This window comes from Pelmatolapia mariae, linkage group LG7 (assembly GCF_036321145.2).
Source record: "Pelmatolapia mariae isolate MD_Pm_ZW linkage group LG7, Pm_UMD_F_2, whole genome shotgun sequence".
Lineage (NCBI taxonomy): Eukaryota > Metazoa > Chordata > Actinopteri > Cichliformes > Cichlidae > Pelmatolapia > Pelmatolapia mariae.
The window spans coordinates 21,808,775-21,815,356 of NC_086233.1; positions in this window are offsets into that span (position 1 = coordinate 21,808,775).

Consider the following 6,582-nt stretch of genomic DNA (forward strand, 5'->3'; position numbering starts at 1 on the left):
CCAGGGAGCCCTTGTATCTTATTTAAGCCGCACTCAGTCCTAAGAAGTGTTGGGTTTACTACTACAGACATCTCTTTGGGATCCTATATTTCAGAAAAAGCAAAAAAGGAAACTCTCTTTCTTGAGATGCTGGGCAAGGCTTTTCTAAGAAGAAAATTAAAGACAACTGCAGAGAGGGGGCCAAGCGCACTAGCTCCTGTTGCCTAAGAGAAAAGGATTCAGGAGAAGGGTGCTGGTCCCCCATCTCCTCAACACCCACAATGGCCAATTCCAGTACCTGAATGTTTCTTTTGATGAGTATTTCTGTTCTGCCTTCTTCTGCTCAGTCTTATTTTCCTAAAACAGGGTTAATGGCAGTCAAAACGATAAACTCCAGTTTTTAAACTTTTCTCTTGAATATTGGTATTTGCATGCACCTAAGATTGCCATGTACCATTTGAGAATAATTCCAAAACTGACAACAATATTAACTGAAGGAATGCATTGCATGTACATGGAGTTGTGATATGCTTCAGTAATAACTAATCAAATCACCTACTTCAAAAGTGACACAGAAATGCAGGTTGTATTTCCCATATCACATATTGGTGTACAGATTTAATGTATAATAATGTAAAAGTATCTTGTGTCTACTCAGACCAACCATTCACACCTCTTTTGAATACGCGAGAAGTGCTACCCAGTACTGGTAATAATGGTACCAGGAAATGGACCATGATGCACTGATGCCCCTCATTCTCTCAGAGGATCTGGCTGCCTCTAGGGCCCCTACAGGAAATGTTTATATATGTATCTGTGCAGGCCAGGATATCACCTCAATAGGTAGTTTTGCTATTTGGTGTGAAGTAAACATTTGGCTTCTCTACCCACCATCACTACACCTGGAGCACTTCCTCACTGGCACCTCCTTTGCATCAGTATTCCTTGCGAATGCAGACCAGAGGGAAGTGTGGGCAAAAAAAAAAAAAAAAAAATGCAGTGAAGACACCCGTTAGTTTGGTTTGAAACCTGAAATATCCATTGAGGAGACTGCAACCAGTGTTTTAGCAACATTTTATTTGGGTCCCTTAATCATGCCACATGTGGGCAGTCATGTCATGCTACTGGGCCGCTGTCCAATTAATTCTACTTACCTTTCATTGTTTTGAAGTTTGAAATAAAATAGTTTTTAAACTAATACTAAAGCTAACATTTCAGTTAGTTAGCTTTTAAACACACTCTCTTTGTTAGTGGTTAACCACTGTGTGGTTCTATTTCTGGTTGTTGACTACTCTGTAAACAAAGAGAGATTTTGCCTCATAGGCCATGCAGAGTCTGCTGGTACCAATGCTCACCTCTCCTCCTGGCTGTTCTGGATGCCTTTGTTTGACAGAGAAAACCATTGGATCTCCATCCTCTGCCAAATCCTAGAGGATGAACTATTGCTGACTCTTTCTTTGCTGTAGAAGCATTTTACAATCCATCACCACACATCCATGGACTGGTCCTTCACTAAACACATAATCCGAGTCATTGATGGTCACATCAATCCATGAGGAAGACCGTGGTCCAATTTTGCAGGCTCCTAATCCTAATGCCTAGAACCGTTTCACACCTAGTGCTTCAGAACCATGGACATCATCCAGATAGGAGAAGGAATGAGTAAAAAAATTATATATTCCACCACTGCGATCTGTCTCATTGGTTAAAAGGGTCGAGGTGCTAAGCAAGATTAAAATGTATATTTGACCCAGTGGTAACTCCTGCCAATGATCAACCCTGACGTTAACTGTCTCTGGGGTTGACCCTAGTGCTGGGAGTCACCCCGCTTGAATTCCTCACAAAGCTGACCAGGTCCAAGTTCATTAAACAATGCTTACCTCATGCTACAACTCTCATCACTGGTCATTTGATCATTAGAAATATCTTTGTTACTTTGCTCAATCATGGCATAGACATGTATGGTTAGTTTATCTAGTTATTCTCCATTATACCACTATATAAACTCACAAAGTGAAAAATATTGCTGCTAGGCACCTTACAACAGAATGATATATACATGTAATAATGACATGTTTACATGGAATGAAAATAAAAATGGAAATGGAATGTTTACATGGAAATGTAAGACTCCGGTTTTAATACACATTCTACCCTGCTGGATTCACGTCTTGTCTGTCGATCTAAATTTACCTGCAGGCTGATCATTTACCTGCAGGCTGATCATTTAACCTCAAGCTGCTGCCTTCATAGTAATTAATTTTCATTTGAAACGCAGACAGCTGGGAGATCGTTATTAACACATTATATAAAAGTTATAAATTATTTTGCATGTCAGTGAGTGAAATAAATATTTCATCCCCAAGTAAATCATGGCTTAATACTTGATGGACAAACTCTTGTTGACAAGTACAACAGTAAGACATTTCATATAGTTGCCCACCAGGTTTGCACAAATCTCAGGAGGGAATGTTGACCCACTCTTCTTTACAGAAACTCTCCAGATACTTTAGGTTTCTTGCCTGTCGCTTAGCAACTCTCCACAGTTTTTCTGTAGTGCTGAGGTCTGGAGACTGGCTAGGCTACTCCATGACCTGAATGTGCTTCTTCTTTAGCCACTCTTTGGTTGGTTTGGCAATATGGTTTAGGTCACTGTCATATTGGAAAACTCATCCATGGCCCACCTTCAGTGTTTTGGGTGAGGGAAAGAGAAGGGAAAGAGGTTTGTGTTCAAGATTTTACAGTACATGGTCCCGTCTATTAGCCTCTCAATAGTGTGAAGTCATCCTCTACCCTTAGAATAAAAGCAGCCCCAAAGCATCTTGTTTCCACTTCTGTGTTTGACTATGGGACAGTGTTCTTTAAATCAGCAGGGTATTAAATTGTTTCCTCCACTGAATATCTATTATGAATATTATAATAATGATTAGCATTCACAAAATATTTCAAATAAAAATACAATTTGACACAAAATTTAGCGGTGCAGTTCTGTCGCAGACACACATTTTGGTAACCATTAAGTACAGACAGTATATGTTGAATGTGACACATGAAAGAAATGCAAGCAGAGACCCTCAAATTTACAGTGGGATGGTTAAAATAACCTGATGAAATAAATCTGAAAGTCAAAAGAATACGTTAAAACAAATCTTTTTTTAAACTATAGATTTTAATAATTGCTCTATGTGTTATGATGTTTGTGCAAAGGTTTGTTCAGAATGACCCATCTGTTTAGGAGGAGATAGGGGTAGATACAGACATACATACACAAGCTATAATCATGATAGCAAGATATTATAGGCATTTACCTTTATGACAAGCATCAGCTACCTTTAACCCCATGAACTCTTTTTGCATTGTGAATGCTAAGAGGTTCGTATGTGCCTCTATTTAGCCATCCAGTCCTTCATATTGTGCTGCCTAGCCTTGCTCCTTGTCTTGTCTCTATAATCCCAGTTTGCAATAACTGAGTATACTATTCCAGACCTCCTAAGGGAGCATATATTTTTAAATTAAGTCACATCAGTTGTTGTTGTACTCCTACTCTGGTTGCTCTGAATTCCACACAAAAAAAGAATTACCCTTCTAAGTTCAAGATCTAGCTGCTTTCTCTGCACAATTTATTGATCTCCATCTTTCTCAAGCCTGCTGAAGGTGGGGAGTTAGCATTTTTTCTTAATAAGGAATGGTTTAAGTGTCCTTTTGTTTCCTTAGGTATTTTTACTGCACTTAAAATTCTTAACATTGTGATTATTGGTATTGTTCCTTTCGTCTTGATGCATGCTCAATCATCCAGGTAAGTAAATCCCCAAAAGTTGATTCTATTCATCATGACGTAGCGTTTTCAGTGGGAAAAACGTTTTGTCACTCATCCAAGTGACTTCTTCAGTCTCAGCTGACTGCAGGTTTCCCCAATCTTATAAATAGAACATTTGCATAATGACTAAAACTAGCACCAATGAAGGAACAATGGGCTGGCAGGTCAGGTATTGTTCGTTTGTTTTGTATTTTTGTTTATAGACCCCCCAAAATGCAGAAATGCTTATTCTTATTCTTAAGTCAGAGTTCTTATTCTTGGTGATTTAAACATTCCCGTATGCCACCCTACACACCCTATGTCAGGTGATTGTTTGAGCTTACTGATTTATTTAACCTCCCACTTTCAATGTACAGTTATATCAAGGGTAATTATGGCAGAAATCTGTGCCATCAGAAACTGAAATTGAATAAATTAAATTCGAATTTGAATTGCTCAGATTGAATCTGAATTGTAACTTGAATAAATGCTTTTAAAAACTGAATATGAATTAGCCTAATTTGAAATTCAATTTATTGGTTTGAAAATGATCATCACTAAATTGAAATTGAATTTTATATTTTGAAAATGAATTCATTTGCTTTAAAACCGTATTTTATCCTTTAAAAATTTAGCTCTCAAATAATTTCAGATTCACTTCTCACCATTCAGTTTCAGTTCTACAATTCAATTTCAGTTCCAAAATTCAGTTTTTTGGGACTTACATCCGGTTCCGGTTCAAGAGTAATCGAGCGCAGATTAATAGAACTACATTTTACTAGCGGACCGAAAGTGTTACTGACGGGAATCTACAGCGTCTTGAGCTGAATTAAGACTTCAGAAGTCATTCGTCATGTCGAATGACCAGCGGATAAACTCTCAGGTTGGTAATAAATGTATCACATGTATAAGAACAAGCGTCATGTTAACAAATGATAGCCGTACAGTAACTTTTATGCTTATTGTAGCTGTTAGCTAAAAACACTAATTTAGCGTAGTTTGCCCTGGATTCAGCTTTGACAAACAAATATGATCGACTGTTTCTAGTAGAATTCCAGAGTTGTCATCTTGTACCCTCTCAGAGCCCTGTATGCTTGCAGAGACCCCTACAGAAGGGAAACATGCAAAACAGTGTCCAAACCTTTGTATTTTAGCTTTATTTATGTCTTACACAGCATCCCAACTCTTTAGCTAACTTAATAACTTTAGCTAAAGTGAATAGTTAGTCTAATTCATTAGTGCAGCATTACTGGATCACCTCAGTTTGAAGTGATATAATATGATATACAACTATCACTGTGTTTAACTACCATAATAATTCTTAGGGTACTGAGTTCATGCTTAATTAGATTTTTTTTAACATACTACTCCATTGCTATGTTTGACAGGCTGAAGTTGTCATGTCACCTCCTAAATCGACCATCTTTTACAGGTGTTTTGTGCCAGAAATGGAGTGTCCACTGAAGACTGAAGATACTGAATCTCTACGCCTTGCCATTGATCCCTCTTGTGCCTTCATCTAGACAAGAAACATTAACCACTCTCACATGCTCTGTACCTACATCACCTTCCCTGACAGTCGTAGCTTGGCTCATCTGAGGGTGAAATTATAAGAATGTGTTATTTTGCAAAGTGCTCTCTAGGGTTCCTAAATAAAATATGGCATTGAGGTCATTTCTTTTGAATTAATCCCTTCTTCTGAAATATAAGAACCTCTCCTTGTTTTAATGGCACTTTGGATTTCCTTACTTTCTGTTCCACTCCCAACCCCAAACAGATGCTGACAAGCTGACACAGTAACATGGAAGAGGGAAAGAAGTTGGAAAGGACTACTACAAATAAACCTAATGCCTAACAATGAAAAATGTAAAATAAGAACAATAATAATAATAAAGATAAAAGATGAAGTAACAAGTTTTTAGTTTTTTGTTTATTCCAAATGATCATCCAGATGTCTGTGACATGTGATGACAAATACCATAATGGAAGGCCTTTGTCATCACATGCTTAAACTCATCATATATTTTTGCATATGCTGAACAGGCAGTCAGACATGTTGTAACTGGGGTAGAAAACTGCATGAACACCATACGGCAGGGGTCTCAAACTCCAGTCCTCGAGGGCCGCTGTCCTGCAACTTTTCCATGTGTCCCTGTTGCAACACACCTAGTAGGTCATTAGCAAGACTAAAGAACCTGACTGCATGCTGAGTTGGCAATTCAGCCATTTGATTCATGTTACAGCAGCTCATGAGTGAATGAACATGGTGCAATAAAAGTATTTTTAGAAGTATATGTTTCCAAATACATACATTTACTTGAGTAGGGTTAGGGGTTGCCACCTAAGCATGCAGTCAAGTTCTGTACTCTTGCTAATGACCTACTAATTGTATTCAGGTGTGTTGCACCAGGGACACATGGAAAAGTTGCATGACACCGGCCCTTGAGGACTGGAGTTTGAGACCCCTGTCATATAAAATATGACAGGTGTGGTTGAACTGCATGAAGACTCTGAAGTTTCTCTTCTCTTCTGGCAGGACAGGAATGTGGCCTTGTCCTGTGAGCCACCGTAAGGATGTACTTAGAGTAGAACTGGACTGTCACCGGCCTCAGGCTCTTCACCTTTTCAAAGACAAAGCAGTCATTTAGATAAAATATTAGATATTGTTTACCTGTAAATGTACAAAGAGAATTTAGAAATGTAATTATTGTCAAGAGTGAACAAGCACTGATAGTGTAATCTACAGCTGTGGCCAAACGTTTAGAGAAGGAGAAGTGTTGTTTGTTTATTTACAAAGTTTGCTGTTT